General features: G+C 51.6%; 1 long non-coding RNA gene and 1 other non-coding gene across 2 annotated transcripts in view; one reads left to right on the top strand and one right to left on the bottom strand.

Moving 5' to 3' along the window:
* LOC140409605 (uncharacterized) overlaps window positions 1-18918 on the top strand; it is a 110009-nt gene that overhangs the window by 42145 nt on the left and 48946 nt on the right. The gene's annotated exons all lie outside the window — the stretch shown is intronic.
* Window positions 6644-6733, bottom strand: trnap-ugg (transfer RNA proline (anticodon UGG)). The gene is given in 2 exon segments: window positions 6644-6679; window positions 6698-6733. It is a non-coding gene; the product is annotated as a tRNA-Pro (tRNA).

Raw genomic sequence — 18918 nt, forward strand, 5'->3', positions numbered from 1 at the left:
AATCTGTCTACCTATCTGCTCCTCTATCTCCCGCTGGCTGTTGGGAGGCCTGTAGTATACCCCCAACATTGTGACTGCACCCTTCTTATTCCTGATCTCTACCCATATAGCCTCACTGCCCTCTGAGGTGTCCTCTCGCTGTATAGCTGTGATACTCTCCTGAACAAGTAGCGCAACTCCGCCTCCCCTTTTACATCCCCCTCTATCCCGCCTGAAACATCTAAATCCTGGAACGTTTAGCTGCCAATCCTGCCCTTCCCTCAACCAGGTCTCTGTAATGGCAACAACATCATAGTTCCAAGTAGTAATCCAAGCTCTAAGTTCATCTGCCTTACCCGTAATGCTCCTTGCATTAAAACATATGCACTTCAGGCCACCAGACCCGCTGTGTTCAGCAACTTCTCCCCGTCTGCGCTGCCTCAGAGCCACACTGTCCCTATTCCCTAGTTCTCCCTCAATGCTCTCACCTTCTGACCTATTGCTCCCGTGCCCACCCCCCTGCCATACTAGTTTAAACCCTCCCGTGTGACACTAGCAAACCTCGCGGCCAGGATATTTATGCCTCTCCGGTTTAGATGCAACCCGTCCATCTTATACAGGTCACACCTGCCCCGGAAGAGCTCCCAGTGGTCCAGATAACAGAAACCCTCCCTCCTACACCAGCTGTTTAGCCACGTGTTTGTCTGCTCTATCTTCCTATTTCTAGCCTCACTGGCACGTGGCACAGGGAGTAATCCCGAGATTACAACCCTCGAGGTCCTGTCTTTTAACTTTCTGCCTAGCTCCCTGAACTCCTGCTGCAGGACCTCATGCCCCTTCCTGCCTATGTCGTTAGTACCAATATGTACAACGACCTCTGCCTGTTTGCCCTCCCCCTTCAGGATTCCCTCTACCCGTTCGGAGACATCCTGGACCCTGGCACCAGGGAGGCAACATACCATCCTGGAGTCTCTTTCACGTCCACAGAAGCGCCTATCTGTGCCCCTGACTATAGAGTCCCCTATAACTATTACTCTTCTGCGCTTTGACCCTCCCTTCTGAACATCAGAGCCAGCCGTGGTGCCACTGCTCTGGCTGCTGCTGTTTTCCCCTGATAGGCTATCCCCCCCGACAGTATCCAAAGGGGTATATCTGTTCGAGAGGGGGACAACCACAGGGGATTCCTGCACTGACTGCCTGCCCTTTCTGGTGGTCACCCATTTCTCTGCCTGCACCTTGGGTGTGACCACACTTACATAACTGCGATCTATGACGCTTTCCGCCACCTGCATGCTCCTAAGTGCATCCAATTGCTGCTCCAACCGAACCATGCGGTCTGTGAGGAGCTGCAGTTGGGTGCACTTTCTGCAGATGAAGCCATCCGGGACACTGGAAGCCTCCCGGACCTGCCACATCTCACAGTCAGAGCACAGCACCCCTCTAACTGACATTGCGTCAATTAATTAAATTTGTCTTTTTTTTTTTTAATACTTTTTTTAAATTTCAAAGTTACTGTCAACTATCTGTTTCCTAGCACTAGATTTCTAATAGAAATGCGATAGCTAACTATAATATTCTCCGATCTCTGGCTTAGATATCCTCTAAATTATAATTAAGTTATTATGTTTAATTAGATCCCAAATACTCAAAAAAATTTAGGTTAGAATCCCAACCAGCCACTCAGGTCACAGCTTTTCTGTGATGTCACTTCAGTTTCCCCCCGACACACACAATTTGAAAAACAGGTATAAAAGTAAAAATCACTTGCTTACCTTCTGAGATGTTCTCAGGTTCCCTCGCTGACAGAGACTGCTCCTCCACCTCCAATCCTTGACCTGCACAATGCTAATAATATAATAATATAATATGGCACTTACCTTACACCAATGGGTCTTATTATTAGGTTAGAGGAGGAGGGCGGGTGGGAGACACTACACGTGTAGTGTCTCGGGTTTCCTCTCCACCAGAATTTATTTGGGGGGGGGGGGGGGGCACTTGCCAGAGGTCGAACTTCTGGTTCCCGCCGAAATCCAAAGGGCTGCTCCTGCAAAGGTAAGTGCTTTTAAATTCACTACTCACCTCCCAGAAGGCCCCTGCGCACCGCTGCCGCCGAAATCCAAAGGGCTGCTCCTGCAAAGGTAAGTGCTTTTAAACTAACTACTCACCTCCCAGAAGGCCCCTGCGCACCGCTGCCGCCGAAATCCAAAGGGCTGCTCCTGCAAAGGTAAGTGCTTTTAAACTAACTACTCACCTCCCAGAAGGCCCCTGTGCACCGCTGCCGCCGAAATCCAAAGGGCTGCTCCTGCAAAGGTAAGTGCTTTTAAATTCACTACTCACCTCCCAGAAGGCCCCTGCGCACCGCTGCCGCCGAAATCCAAAGGGCTGCTCCTGCAAAGGTAAGTGCTTTTAAACTAACTACTCACCTCCCAGAAGGCCCCTGCGCACCGCTGCCGCCGAAATCCAAAGGGCTGCTCCTGCAAAGGTAAGTGCTTTTAAACTAACTACTCACCTCCCAGAAGGCCCCTGCGCACCGCTGCCGCCGAAATCCAAAGGGCTGCTCCTGCAAAGGTAAGTGCTTTTAAATTCACTACTCACCTCCCAGAAGGCCCCTGCGCACCGCTGCCGCCGAAATCCAAAGGGCTGCTCCTGCAAAGGTAAGTGCTTTTAAACTAACTACTCACCTCCCAGAAGGCCCCTGCGCACCGCTGCCGCCGAAATCCAAAGGGCTGCTCCTGCAAAGGTAAGTGCTTTTAAACTAACTACTCACCTCCCAGAAGGCCCCTGCGCACCGCTGCCGCCGAAATCCAAAGGGCTGCTCCTGCAAAGGTAAGTGCTTTTAAATTCACTACTCACCTCCAAGAAGGCCCCTGCGCACCGCTGCCGCCGAAATCCAAAGGGCTGCTCCTGCAAAGGTAAGTGCTTTTAAACTAACTACTCACCTCCCAGAAGGCCCCTGCGCACCGCTGCCGCCGAAATCCAAAGGGCTGCTCCTGCAAAGGTAAGTGCTTTTAAACTAACTACTCACCTCCCAGAAGGCCCCTGCGCACCGCTGCCGCCGAAATCCAAAGGGCTGCTCCTGCAAAGGTAAGTGCTTTTAAATTCACTACTCACCTCCCAGAAGGCCCCTGCGCACCGCTGCCGCCGAAATCCAAAGGGCTGCTCCTGCAAAGGTAAGTGCTTTTAAACTAACTACTCACCTCCCAGAAGGCCCCTGCGCACCGCTGCCGCCGAAATCCAAAGGGCTGCTCCTGCAAAGGTAAGTGCTTTTAAATTCACTACTCACCTCCCAGAAGGCCCCTGCGCACCGCTGCCGCCGAAATCCAAAGGGCTGCTCCTGCAAAGGTAAGTGCTTTTAAACTAACTACTCACCTCCCAGAAGGCCCCTGCGCACCGCTGCCGCCGAAATCCAAAGGGCTGCTCCTGCAAAGGTAAGTGCTTTTAAACTAACTACTCACCTCCCAGAAGGCCCCTGCGCACCGCTGCCGCCGAAATCCAAAGGGCTGCTCCTGCAAAGGTAAGTGCTTTTAAACTAACTACTCACCTCCCAGAAGGCCCCTGCGCACCGCTGCCGCCGAAATCCAAAGGGCTGCTCCTGCAAAGGTAAGTGCTTTTAAATTCACTACTCACCTCCAAGAAGGCCCCTGCGCACCGCTGCCGCCGAAATCCAAAGGGCTGCTCCTGCAAAGGTAAGTGCTTTTAAACTAACTACTCACCTCCCAGAAGGCCCCTGCGCACCGCTGCCGCCGAAATCCAAAGGGCTGCTCCTGCAAAGGTAAGTGCTTTTAAACTAACTACTCACCTCCCAGAAGGCCCCTGCGCACCGCTGCCGCCGAAATCCAAAGGGCTGCTCCTGCAAAGGTAAGTGCTTTTAAATTCACTACTCACCTCCAAGAAGGCCCCTGCGCACCGCTGCCGCCGAAATCCAAAGGGCTGCTCCTGCAAAGGTAAGTGCTTTTAAACTAACTACTCACCTCCCAGAAGGCCCCTGCGCACCGCTGCCGCCGAAATCCAAAGGGCTGCTCCTGCAAAGGTAAGTGCTTTTAAACTAACTACTCACCTCCCAGAAGGCCCCTGCGCACCGCTGCCGCCAAAATCCAAAGGGCTGCTCCTGCAAAGGTAAGTGCTTTTAAATTCACTACTCACCTCCAAGAAGGCCCCTGCGCACCGCTGCCGCCGAAATCCAAAGGGCTGCTCCTGCAAAGGTAAGTGCTTTTAAACTAACTACTCACCTCCCAGAAGGCCCCTGCGCACCGCTGCCGCCGAAATCCAAAGGGCTGCTCCTGCAAAGGTAAGTGCTTTTAAACTAACTACTCACCTCCCAGAAGGCCCCTGCGCACCGCTGCCGCCGAAATCCAAAGGGCTGCTCCTGCAAAGGTAAGTGCTTTTAAATTCACTACTCACCTCCAAGAAGGCCCCTGCGCACCGCTGCCGCCGAAATCCAAAGGGCTGCTCCTGCAAAGGTAAGTGCTTTTAAACTAACTACTCACCTCCCAGAAGGCCCCTGCGCACCGCTGCCGCCGAAATCCAAAGGGCTGCTCCTGCAAAGGTAAGTGCTTTTAAACTAACTACTCACCTCCCAGAAGGCCCCTGCGCACCGCTGCCGCCGAAATCCAAAGGGCTGCTCCTGCAAAGGTAAGTGCTTTTAAACTAACTACTCACCTCCCAGAAGGCCCCTGCGCACCGCTGCCGCCGAAATCCAAAGGGCTGCTCCTGCAAAGGTAAGTGCTTTTAAATTCACTACTCACCTCCAAGAAGGCCCCTGCGCACCGCTGCCGCCGAAATCCAAAGGGCTGCTCCTGCAAAGGTAAGTGCTTTTAAACTAACTACTCACCTCCCAGAAGGCCCCTGCGCACCGCTGCCGCCGAAATCCAAAGGGCTGCTCCTGCAAAGGTAAGTGCTTTTAAACTAACTACTCACCTCCCAGAAGGCCCCTGCGCACCGCTGCCGCCGAAATCCAAAGGGCTGCTCCTGCAAAGGTAAGTGCTTTTAAACTAACTACTCACCTCCCAGAAGGCCCCTGCGCACCGCTGCCGCCGAAATCCAAAGGGCTGCTCCTGCAAAGGTAAGTGCTTTTAAATTCACTACTCACCTCCAAGAAGGCCCCTGCGCACCGCTGCCGCCGAAATCCAAAGGGCTGCTCCTGCAAAGGTAAGTGCTTTTAAATTCACTACTCACCTCCAAGAAGGCCCCTGCGCACCGCTGCCGCCGAAATCCAAAGGGCTGCTCCTGCAAAGGTAAGTGCTTTTAAACTAACTACTCACCTCCCAGAAGGCCCCTGCGCACCGCTGCCGCCGAAATCCAAAGGGCTGCTCCTGCAAAGGTAAGTGCTTTTAAACTAACTACTCACCTCCCAGAAGGCCCCTGCGCACCGCTGCCGCCGAAATCCAAAGGGCTGCTCCTGCAAAGGTAAGTGCTTTTAAATTCACTACTCACCTCCAAGAAGGCCCCTGCGCACCGCTGCCGCCGAAATCCAAAGGGCTGCTCCTGCAAAGGTAAGTGCTTTTAAATTCACTACTCACCTCCAAGAAGGCCCCTGCGCACCGCTGCCGCCGAAATCCAAAGGGCTGCTCCTGCAAAGGTAAGTGCTTTTAAACTAACTACTCACCTCCCAGAAGGCCCCTGCGCACCGCTGCCGCCGAAATCCAAAGGGCTGCTCCTGCAAAGGTAAGTGCTTTTAAACTAACTACTCACCTCCCAGAAGGCCCCTGCGCACCGCTGCCGCCGAAATCCAAAGGGCTGCTCCTGCAAAGGTAAGTGCTTTTAAATTCACTACTCACCTCCAAGAAGGCCCCTGCGCACCGCTGCCGCCGAAATCCAAAGGGCTGCTCCTGCAAAGGTAAGTGCTTTTAAATTCACTACTCACCTCCAAGAAGGCCCCTGCGCACCGCTGCCGCCGAAATCCAAAGGGCTGCTCCTGCAAAGGTAAGTGCTTTTAAACTAACTACTCACCTCCCAGAAGGCCCCTGCGCACCGCTGCCGCCGAAATCCAAAGGGCTGCTCCTGCAAAGGTAAGTGCTTTTAAATTCACTACTCACCTCCAAGAAGGCCCCTGCGCACCGCTGCCGCCGAAATCCAAAGGGCTGCTCCTGCAAAGGTAAGTGCTTTTAAATTCACTACTCACCTCCAAGAAGGCCCCTGCGCACCGCTGCCGCCGAAATCCAAAGGGCTGCTCCTGCAAAGGTAAGTGCTTTTAAATTCACTACTCACCTCCAAGAAGGCCCCTGCGCACCGCTGCCGCCGAAATCCAAAGGGCTGCTCCTGCAAAGGTAAGTGCTTTTAAACTAACTACTCACCTCCCAGAAGGCCCCTGCGCACCGCTGCCGCCGAAATCCAAAGGGCTGCTCCTGCAAAGGTAAGTGCTTTTAAATTCACTACTCACCTCCAAGAAGGCCCCTGCGCACCGCTGCCGCCGAAATCCAAAGGGCTGCTCCTGCAAAGGTAAGTGCTTTTAAATTCACTACTCACCTCCAAGAAGGCCCCTGCGCACCGCTGCCGCCGAAATCCAAAGGGCCAAAATTACATTCAAATTTACCATCTGCCCTGCTGGGATTCGAACCCATGTCCCCAGAGCATTACCCTGAGTCTCTGGATTACTAGTCCAGTGACAATACCACTACGTCACTGTTTCCCCTAATATCGCTTGACCAACAGAAAACCTTGCAAAGGGCTCGTCCGGGATTTGAACCCGGGACCTCTCGCAAGTTTCGAAACCGACACACCCAAAGCGAGAATCATACCCCTAGACCAACGAGCCGCAAACCACTCCCATTAGATAGCCTACCTCTTAGTGCTAGCAAGATCCTGCCCCAAAACAACGAGAACAAAGGCCTACAACCCAAATCCATCCCCCAGGCCCATACTCCCTAGTTCCATGTCCCAATCTCAGCATAACCACTATGCTTCTCTTTCCGCCCAATTACCATATTAAACCCCCACTCTACCATCCCCTTGTCTCCAGTCTCCAAGGTAGATATCCCCCTCACCATCTGCCAAGAAAAAAGATCAGAAATATAACACATTATATTATAACATTTACAGTCACCCCAACCCAATTTACACAGACAGGAAAAAAACATCCCACCAACCCTCATAAAACTGGACCCAAGTTCTTTGTCCTTGCTGAAGACCTCAGCCTGCTCCGGCATGTCGAAATAATGATCCCTCGACTCCAACGTGACTCTCAACCTTGCTAAATATACCACTCTGAACCACTGACCCTTGTTGCACCGCCTTCACCTTATTAAATGCCGCCCGTCGCTTCACCGGTTTGGTACCAAAGTTCTGATAGATGCGCACCAAGTGCCTATCCCAATCGATGTTCCGACTCTTCTTGGCCCACTCCACGTCTCGTTCCTTCCTCTGGCAAGTGTGAAATCAGACGATCACTGCCCATGGTGGCTCGTTCAGTCAAGGTTTCTGGCACAAGGCCCGATGTGCCGTGTCCAATTGCGAGCCGGCGATCACGTCAGCCCCACCCACCAAATGATAGAACATTTCTGAAAAGTACTCTGTTGGCCTCGGACCTTCCGCTCGCTCCAGCACACCCACCACTCTAAGGTTCATGCGCCTCAACCTGTTCTCCAGATCTTCCACTTTGGCCTTCAGGCCCTTATTCCTGGCCGACATGAGCAGCATCTCAACTTCCAACAAGGCAAGCTGATTCCCTTGCCTTGCTAATGTCTCCTCTATGCCCTTCAGCATCTCCCCTGGCTCCTTTACAGCTTTGGCAGTCTTGCCCAGCTGCTCCAGTATCGGGTCCAACCGCCTCGATGGTGGCTTTAAACAACTCTTTAATATCCTTCCCTTAGTCAGCACGGTGGCACAGTGGTTATCACAGTTACCTCACGGCGCCGAGGTCCCAGGTTCGATCCCGGCTCTGGGTCACTGTCCGTGTGGAGTTTGCACATTCTCCCCGTGTTTGCGTGGGTTTCGCCCCCACAACCCAAAAGATGTGCAGGTGGATTGGCCACGCTAAATTGCCCCTTAATTGGAAAAAATGAATTGGGTATTCTAAATTTGTTAAAAAAGAAATAATCTCCTTCCCTTGTTACTCAAATTGGCCATCCACCTGTCTGCTAAACTTCTTAACTCCTGTGCCATCAAGCCAGCCAGTGTTTCTAGCGTGATGGGTGCAGCCACCTCCGCCATCTTTACTCCCGCAGATTCCTCTGTCAGGCTCCCAGCCAGGTGTTTCTTTCTCATAGAATTTTGATGAGGCTATTGACATTTCTCAATATAATCAACCAAACCTCACACCAATCTACTGGGTTAGAAATCAAAATCTCCTGAAAAAAATAGGCAACAAGGATCAAAATGAGGGACCTTGGCAGGAGCCATCTTTTGTGCGACCTGCTTTCATGTGCTGTCACTGGATGTCCAGCGCTGAGCCTTTCTAAGCACGCATTTCACACTGACTGTCAGTTCATAGGCCAGGGCAAAAATGACAATTACAAGAGGGCACAAGTTCAAGGTGAGGGGGGAAAGTTTCTGTAGAGATGTGCAGGGAAGTTTTTTACACAGGGGTTGGTGATGGCCTGGAATGCACAGCCAAGTGAGGTGGCTGAGGCAGCTATGTTAGCAACCTTTCAGACTTACCTGGATAGGCACATGAACAGATGGGGTATAGAAGGATACAGGCGGTTGGTCTAGATAGGACATGTGATCGGTGCAGGCTTGGAGGGCCGAAGAGCCTGTTCCTGTGCTGTATTGTTCTTTGTTCAAACTACTATTGGTTTTAGTTGATCATTGTGTTTGAATTTTTGACAATGAGCGTGTAGTATGATAGTGGATTCAAACAGGCAGGTAATTCAATGCCTATATGAAGAGCTCAGTGTGAATAAGTTCAAGAATACTAGATCACCACTAGATAATAATATTGGATAGATGAGAAATTGAAAGCGTAAGGCATGAATGAATAGCAGTAATAGGAAAAAAAATGAAAGATAGATTAGAATCATTAGATTAGAGCCAGGGAAGGGACAATAATTGGAATGAGGTGTCATCTGAAAGGTCATCATTCACCAGAGTGGACGTCTATGTCCTTTCATTCTAGCTTATACTATAGTCCGCATTGATAGACATGCATGATATTAAGCAAAACCCTTGAACTGCCAAAAGAATGTATTTATCAGATTGGGTTTCAAGCAACTTTACATTAATATTAATTTGAAAACATATTTTTGTGTTTATTTTTTTCTCCTAGTTTGAAATAGTCTATGTGATGCACTAGTTAGCAACACTATAAAATTTATCTCACATGCAGTCAAAGCTGACATTCATAATTAGTTTCAATAGTTGAGGGAGGGTGAACATCAGGCGCGTTCTGTTGCAATCCAATTTACCCTATTGGAAAATACTCAAGTGCGGACAAAGAACAAAAGACACACTGCAGTGGCTCGCACATAAAAATCCTGCCAATACATTTATAGTACATATAAAACAATACATTTTTGTCTTTGGATATTCATGGAAAAAAATTCAGAACTGAGATTGTCTACTGTCAATGCAAGCACAGACCCAATTCCAGGAATTATGATTTTCCATAAAATAAATGGACTGGAAAAATACGGGCCTATAAAATTGGTGCATGCCTAAGTTCTTAATTTACTATCTTGGAATGAAAAGAACTGTACAGAGTTGCTGAAGTGAATGATTTCATCACTACATAGGCACAGACATGAAGAACGGCACTTAGCTGAGGTGTCAGAGAGTAGAGAAACTTGTAGAACTAAGAGTCCGCAGCCAAAGGCATGATAATACTTTGTTAAATGCATACAGGATTTTAATTCCAAATCGTAGATTGAACAAAACAGTTTAAAATGTAAAATAAAGAATGGTTAACAGTTTGTGCATATCTGACGACAGCCTGGGCAGTAGAAGGCGCTACAATGGCCTTCAGGTGCCAGGGGTTAAGAAGGTGAAAAATGAGCCCTGTTTCCCAATGCTGATTGCTATATAGTGATTTCTGCTGGAGGTGCTCATGCATGGATGTCACCTGAGACAGGGTCAGGTTTGTCTATACAGGGCATACTCCCCATGATCGAGGAGACTGTCAACAGTCACTCTCCACGCTTATGCACAAAAAAACAGCCACTTACGTAATACACTGAAAGGTCTCTGCACTATAGTTTTTATCTATCATCTCGTCATCCAATGGAATTCATTGGCTGTCTGTCTGATAATGGTAACGGAAGACACAGCCTGGTTCAAGGATGGTCTTCAATACAATACAAGTTGGCAGCTCTGGGCCTAGCTGTGACATATCGGGGGGGCAAGCAGCAAACCCAACTGGACGAATTATTCTTGAAAGGGCATTTCCACTATCTTTGCCCTCACAAAGACAACTTTTCACTCCCAGGTCAGGACTGCAGACCAGGACATGTCCCAGTTCTGCAAAACTGACCCGGAAAAGTGAGCCACAGAATGTTGGATTTTCTTTCCGTGTTGGTGGAGTTCTCTGCAGTCAGGCCATGCGACCTTAGAATTACTAAGTAGGCTGCTAGGTGTGGAGGTGCTCCAGCACTGTGACCAAGATTTCAAAAAAAGCAATGAAACAAACTACATTCCTCCAAACCTCACCCTTCACACCCCGTCAACTCCCACACACTCCAATGCACCATTCCAAACCAAGCCATCTCATGTCAAACCATTTGCCTCTACCCAACCCGATGACCCTTTGTAGCCCCTATGCCAACTTAGCACCAACTTATTACAACCCATACCACACCATCCATCACCCTTTGACCATAAACCTACCATGCCAATATCCCACATGGGCAGATCTCAGAATATAGAACATCATAGATTATCATAGAATTTACAGTGCAGAAGGAGGCCATTCGGCTCATCGAGTCTGCACCGGCTCTTGGAAAGAGCACCCTACCCAAGGTCAACACCTCCACCCTATCCCCATAACCCAGTAACCCCACCCAACGCTAAGGGCAATTTTGGACACGAAGGGCAATTTATCATGGCCAATCCACCTAACCTGCACATCTTTGGACTGTGGGAGGAAACCGGAGCACCCGGAGGAAACGCACGCACACACAGGGAGAATATGCAGACTCCGCATAGAACAGTACAGCATAGTACAGCACAGGCCCTTTGGCCCACAATGTTGTGCCGACCATTGATCCTAATCTAAGATCAACCTAACCTACACCCTTTCAATTTATTGCTGTCCATGTGCCTGTCCAAGAGTCGCTTCAATATCCCTAATGACTCTGAGTCCACCACCTCTGCTGGCAGTGCATTCAATGCACACAGCACTCTCTGTGTAAAGAACCTACCTCTGACATCGCCCCTATACTTTTCTCCAATCACCTGAAAACTATGTCCCCTCATGACAGCCATTTCCACCCTAGGGAAATGTCTCTGGCTATCCACTCTATCTATGCCTCTCGTCACCTTGTACACCTCTATCAAGTCACCTCTCTTCCTTCTTCCCTCCAGTGAGAAAAGCCCCAGCTCCCCCTTCCCCCATATCCCCCATTCCTCCCATATCCCCCCTTCCCACATATCACCCCTTCCCCCATATCCCCCCTGTCACCCATCTCCCTCATACCCACCATATCCCCCTTCCCCATATCACCCCTTCCCCCATATCCCCCCTTGCCCCCATATCCCCCTTCCCCCCATATCCCCCCTTCCCTCATATCCCCTTCCCCATAACCCCCTTTCCCCATATCCCCTTCACCCATATCCCCCATATCCCCCTTCCCCCATATCCCCCTTCCCTATATCCCCCTTTCCCCAGATCCCCTTCCTCATATCCCCCATATCCCCCCTTCACCCATATCCCCCTTACCCCATATCCCCCTTCCCCCATATCTCCCTTCCCCATATACCCATTCCCCCATATCCCCCGATATGGGGGATATGGGGGAAGGGGGATATGGGGGAGGGAGGATTTGGGGGGAGGGGGAATATGGGGGAAGGGGGGATATGGGGGAGGGGGGATTTGGGGGGAGGGGGGATATGGGGGAAGGGGGGACAGACCCGACCCATCAGACATACGACACCCCAGGACGTTTCAAGGCAGCCACGAGGCAGGGACAGACCCGGAACAACAGGCGGACGCAGCGAGTGCGGCGATGCCAGTTGGCCACACCCAGCGATGAGGAGGGCAGCCACAGCAACAGGCCCCCGTCGCAGCCGACCCAGGACACTGACGCACAGGACACTGATGCACAGGACACTGACACACAGTACACCGACACACAGGGCCCTAACACACAGGACCCTAATGTGGTGATATGCATCACTGTAAATACACAGGGGGTTAATGTACATACACTACACCTAGCTAGACACTAGAGGGAGCACCAGAGACATCATGATACACAGACATTCAACCAATAGGTCAGTGAGACAGGACACGACCAATGGGCAGTCACGATACACTCAGACGTGACACTACCACAGGGGGGCATTACACCAACCTATATAAAAGGACACATCACACATGCTCAGTCTCTTTCCAGTGGAGACACTTAGTGAGTACAGACAGGGTTGATTGAAACACATCACACCCACCACGTGGATTGTAGCAGACTGGTTAGTTAGTCTGAGTAGCTATAGCAGGATTAACAGGAGAGTCAAATCCAAGTAGGAGAATTGTTAACAGTTTAATAAATGTGTTAAAGCTATCTCCAAGTCTGAACCTTCCTTTGTCAGAGTGCACATCAAGGAAGCAGCTTATGCTACGCCAAGAGCATAACAAAACATGGTACCAAGGAGTGACTGTTAAAATCCATATAGTTTCAACTCAGCAAACCATGACAACCAGCAACAGCGCCCAGGCAAGATGATCGAGATTCCGGTTCCACAGGGGCTCAGGTGCCACGGCAATCTTAGTGCAAACTGGCGTGCATTCAGGCAAAGGTTTGAGATCTTCCCGGTAGCAGTCGACCTACAAGACGTGGCCGATGCTGAAAAGACAGAACCTCTGCTCACAATTGCGGGTGCAAATGCAGAACAAATCTTCAAAACCTTCAAGTACTCCAGAGGGCAAGAAAAGAGAGACTTCCAGAGAAGTCCTGGACAAGTTCGAACAATACTGCGAGGAAAACACAAAAAAGCCAACAGAAAACGGTAAAAGAGGTGCCAATACTAACCATGAGGCCGAGGTAGGCGAGCAGCGAACGACAATTTTGATTGGTGGCCATCTTGGAAAAGGCACCGCACATGCGCAGTTGAGAGAAGGGTGCAAAGTAAAGGAACAGCGATCTGCGCATGCGCTATCCATTCCTATGCTCTACGTCACAAGCGTTATGACGTCAGAGGCCCCGGACCACGCCCACTGAAAGGGGAAATGTCCCAAAACAAGGAAAAAAATGTTTAAGCATCAAAACACGATACTTTCACCTGGAACGACAGCACAATGCCTGATCTTCGACCAGTAGCTGAAAGTAACCTATGCAGAACCCTGCAACAAGCAGTTACCACCGCCCTAGAAAATGATATGGTCCTTGAAGACTGCGACTCAGACCTTGATTTCTTCTTTGGACATCGCGAGCCCAATGCCAGCTCCAACACAAAACGTGGTGATATGGTCCTAGAAGACTACGACTCAGACGATGATTTCATCTTTGGAGATGGCGACCCCACTTCCAAATCCGAACTGCGATGAGATGTGTTGCACAGTGACGAATCCGACACAGACACGGATGTGTTCTTTGGACTTGAGGATCTTCAGCCCAGCATATATGACATCCCGACTCGTGAGTGCAGGATTATGCTGCGGCCTGACGCCAAGAGACAGAGAGCGGTACAAGCCCACAGAGAGCGGCCCGCTGCCACACAGAGAGTGGTCCACACACCGCGAAGAGTCCCTGCATCCACACAGAGAGTGGTCCATGCACCACGAAGGGTCCCAGCCTCCACACAGAAAGCGATGAAAGACTCCACAGCGAGACAACTTCACATCTCCACACAGAAACTGACTCCAGTGACACAAGCCTCTGCAGCGAGCTTGTGGACAGACTCCATGATAGAAGAAATGCAAGACATCAGAGCACAGTCCTTACATGAACAAGAAATGGCAGCGAGACAACTGCACGTCTCCACACAGAAAGTGACCCTTGTGACACAAGCCTCCACAGCGAGCTCGTGGACAGCCTCCACGATAGAAGCAACGCAAGACTCCAGAGCGCAGTCCTTGCATGAACAAGAAGTGATGACAGTCTCCACAGCGAGACCAATGCACGATTCCACACAGGGAACGCTGCAAGACTCCACAGAGGGAGTGACACAAGCCTCCACAGCGAGCTCGTGGACAGCCTCCACGATGGAAGGAACGCAAGACTCCAGAGCGCAGTCCTTGCATGAACAAGACCATAAGGGTCTAGCAACCTCCTCTGAGCAACCAGCAGCAGGTGATGCAGGTCTGCCATGCTCAAGTGCACAGCAAGAAGGCTATGACAGTCTACCATGCTCAAATGAACAGCAAGAAGACTATGACAGTCTACCACACTCAAGTGAACAACAAGAAGACACTGAGGCTCTACCCACTGTATGTGCGACCAGTGACGACGGCATCCCACTTCCCATACAAGATGTGCAACGTGACAGACCTCAACTAGTGTGTACAGAGGCACTCGACAATCACAGTGAGACAACTGGTGACTCTGGTGACACCACATTACTTCAAACATCATTCTCTCGAGCTTCTCCACAAGCAAATGCATTCCTGAATGTTTTCACTCCGGACAGGGAGCATCAAGAAACCTCAGCTGATTCAAGTGAACCTGAAATAACTCCGGACGGGGAGCATCAAGAAACCTCAGCTGACTCAAATGAACCTGCAATGACTCCGGACGGGGAGCGTCAAGAAACCAAAGCTGATTCAGGTGTACCAGAAAGGGCTCCAGACAGGGAGAATCGACAAGCTAAAGCTGATTCCAGTAAGCCTGACATGACTCCAGACGGGGAGTGCCGCAAACTCAGTGACGGCACGCTCAAGGAAACAGCAGATGCCACAAAGTACGCTGACACGAGTAACTGTGTGAAGCACTCGTATTATCCACAGAGTGTGGTCCTTGAGCGCAGCAAACACGACAACAAAAACAACAACCACAACAACAACATCAAAGACAATAACAAGAAGCGTACCAGCGGCAACAACGTCGACAACAAGCACGACAAAAACAACACCAATGGAACTACAATTGGTACGACATGGTACAACTCTGCAAATGTGGGACACTGTTACTGCTCAGCTCAGTACAATGACATACCATGGCAGGACGACACAGATTGCATACATTGCCACCACAAGCATCGAAAGAAAACGAGTCCAAAGCAGACAACAAAGTGATTTGACCACTTCTTGGTTCCTTACACATAAGGATACTGACAGCATTCACATGGACATACCATCATCAACATCACCAACTCACCAACCAAACAAGAAAACCACTCGACCATATTAATTAATGAACTTTGGACTCATACATATGAGTTGGACTTATTGTTTAATGATCACTGTTATCATAACTTGTACATATCATCACTTATCTACCTATTTTGTTCAATTTTCTTTAACACTGTACAGAAAATATGTAACCCGAAAAAAGGGGGGATGTCGTAATATGCATCACTGGAAGTACACAGAGGGTTAATGTACATACACTACACCTTGCTAGACACTAGAGGGAGCACCAGAGACATCATGACACACAGACATTCAACAAATAGGTCAGTAAGATAGGACACGACCAATGGGCAGTTACGACACACCCAGACGTGACACTACCACATTACACCAAACCATTTAAAAGGACACAGCACACATGCTCAGTCTCTTTCCAGTGGAGACACTTGGTGAGTACAGACAGGGTTGATTGAAACACATCACACCCACCACGTGGATTGTAGCAGACTGGTTAGTTAGTCTGAGTAGCTATAGCAGGATTAACAAGAGAGTTGAATCCAAGTAGGAGAATTGTTAATAGTTTAATAAATGTGTTAAAGCTATCTCCAAGTCTGAACCTTCCTTTGTCAGAGTGCACATCAAGGAGGCAGCCTATGCTACGTCAAGAGTGTAACAAAACATTTAGCACAGGGCTAAATCGCTGGCTTTGAAAGCAGACCAAGGCAGGCCAGCAGCACGGTTCAATTCCCGTAACAGCCTCCCCGAACAGGCGCCGGAATGTGGCGACTAGGGGGCTTTCCACAGTAACTTCATTTGAAGCCTACTTGTGACAATAAGTGATTTTCATTTCATTTTCATTTCATCTAACACACAGGACACTGACGCAAACGACACACACACAGTGGACAGATGGACAGGAATCACCACTCCAGGGGACCCCGGACTTCGGGTCGGATGAGGAGCACGCCATTATGCCACTGCTATCTCCTACACCCTCCACCATCGCAGAGACACTGACCTCGGTTGGGCACTTTAGCGATGAGGCATCTGGGACACTAACTGGTGCGCACAACACAGCCGTCCCGGTACAGCAGGTGGAGGCAGGAGCAGTCGAGGTGCCGGGCTCTCGGAGGGCATCCCGGCGCAAGCAACCACCTGCTGCCCAGACGAGTCCCGGGTTCCTGCAGTTACCACACCCACCCATAGACCCGATGCAGTCACGGACCAAGGGACGACCGAAGGGAGTGATGGCTGGCTTGCGGCAGCTGCAGACAAAGGTGGAGGAGTCCAACCGTGTGAGGAGCAGGGAGTGGTGCCGGTCATGTGTGCCACCCAGGCTGACACCGCACGGGTGGCGACTGCGGTTGAGGCAATGGGTCCAACGGTGTCAGACATGGGTCGCACTATGCAAGGTGTGGGGCTTTCCATGCAGGCGGCGTCCATGACCCAGGACATGGCTGCCCTCTCACAGGCAGCCATGAGCCAGAGCCAGCAGCAGATCGCAGAGGCGCTCAATGCCGTGGCCCAGTATCAGAAGGCAATGGCCCAGTCTCTGCAGGCAGTGGCCCAGTCTCAGCAGGCCATCGCTGAGGGCATCAGCGCCATTGCCTAGGTGCAGGCAGGCGTTGCCCAGACACAGATTGGGATGGCCAACTCCCTGAGCTCCATGGCTGCAAACTTGCAGACCCTTGTTGATACCAGGGCGGGCCTCCGTTCACATTCCCGACCCATGTAGAGGCCCGGGAACCATCGGGCATCCTGCGGGAGGAGGAGGTGCTGGGCCCGTTCTGTTCCCCCTGTAGGGGAGGTCCCGGAACACCGTGACACCTTGGACTCCCCCCACCCCACCCCTCACCTCCGTCCCAGGTGCATCTGGTGGGCAACGGGCAGGACAGGCTGGCAACTCGCCATCCCAGTCGCCCGAGCCGCAGCCTAGCCCATCTAGGCCGGGCCGCCCCAGGAAATGGCCCCCAAAGAGATCCCTAGTCACAGGGCAGGAATCACAGGAGTCCACATCCAATTCTGCTGTACCGTCTGGGGAACCACCTAGAAATAGTCATTGGGCCCGTAAGGCCAAGAAATTAGACACTGAGTAAGTTGGCATGGGTGCAGGGCACAGATTAGTTCTGGGGCTAGGGCACGTGTGTGAACTGTTTGTTATTAAAATCACTTTCACACCTAGAGAAGCTGCATTTGTGCTCTGTCCGATGCATTGGGGGGGTGGGGGGTGGTATGAGGTGAGCACCAGTGGGTGTATGAGGGGTGATAGAACTTTGGCCTCAGGTGAATGTGCCCCCCTTCCCCCCAAGTCGCAGCCGCATGCAGGGACGGTCCGGGTGGGGGGTGGTACTGTGGCCATGGGTCAGACATTGTCCAACGATATAGAGCCGAAAGCTCATCGCAGGGCGGGTTGTCATCATCTTCCATGGCCTGCAATAGACACGCTACTACTGCCGACCGTGTAAACCCATCCCGTTGTGCCACAGGTGCAATGGAGGGGCGGTGTACATGCGGGTGGGGTGCGGGTGGTTGGTGTTGGGTGGGCGTGGTGAGGATGGTTGGTGTTGAGTGGGTGGGGTGAGGGTGGTAGGCTGTTGCCATGGTGTGCGGTCTGTGCCCATACTCAGCGATTCCCACGCCCCCCTAGTCAGTGAACCGAGCGGCTATCAGCCTGTCCCGTGCCCGCTGGCCCAGCTGCTAACGGTGGGCTGCCTCCCGTCCATGTCCAGCCCGTCTGTCCTGGCCATTACCCCCATCTTCCTCATCTGGGGAGGTCTGCGCCTCGTCTTGCTGTTCCTCCCCTTCCCTCTCCTCTGCCTGCAGCACATCGGCCCTCTGCTGGGCTATGTGGCCCAAAGCACCTCGCTATCACACGCCTGGTCGCTGCATGGGCATCGTTTCTCCGCGTCAGTCTGTGGCCTCCGTGTAGGCCTCATCAGCCACGACCGCAACGAGTAACACCTGTCGCCCAGCAACCAACCCCTCAGCCTGGGGGGGGGGGGGGGGGGGGGGGGGGGGGGGGGGGGGGGGGTGTCCCTCGAACATGGTGGGGATGAAAGATTGCGCCAATATGAATGAGTCATGTACACTGACCGGGTACCGGGCGCAGACGTGCAGGATCCTCATGCGGTGTGCATCGACCACCTGCACGGCAACGTGCATCCCATCGATCGCCCCCTGGACCATGGGCATCCTGGCCACGGCAGCGAAGCCCGCTGCCCGGGCATCCTGGCTGGCCTGATGCACAGGGAACTGGATGTAGCGGTCCGCAATGGCATGTAGGGCATCTGTCATTGCACCGATGCACCGATGCACCAATGCCTGCGAGATGCCAGACAGGTCCCCACTCGGCGCCTGGAATTACCCCATGGCATAGAGGTTCAGGGCCACCATAATCTTGATGGCCACGGGGAGAAGGTGTCCTTCCCAGTGCCACGTGGTGCCAGGTATGCCATCAGGTGGCAGATGTGTGCCAGGGTTTCCCGGCTCATCCGGAGTCTCCTCCTGCATGCCCGGTACGTGAGGTTCTGGAACAACGAGCAGGGCCGGTACACACGGGGCCTCAT

This window comes from Scyliorhinus torazame, chromosome 3 (assembly GCF_047496885.1).
Source record: "Scyliorhinus torazame isolate Kashiwa2021f chromosome 3, sScyTor2.1, whole genome shotgun sequence".
In the NCBI taxonomy this organism is placed as follows: Eukaryota; Metazoa; Chordata; class Chondrichthyes; order Carcharhiniformes; family Scyliorhinidae; genus Scyliorhinus; species Scyliorhinus torazame.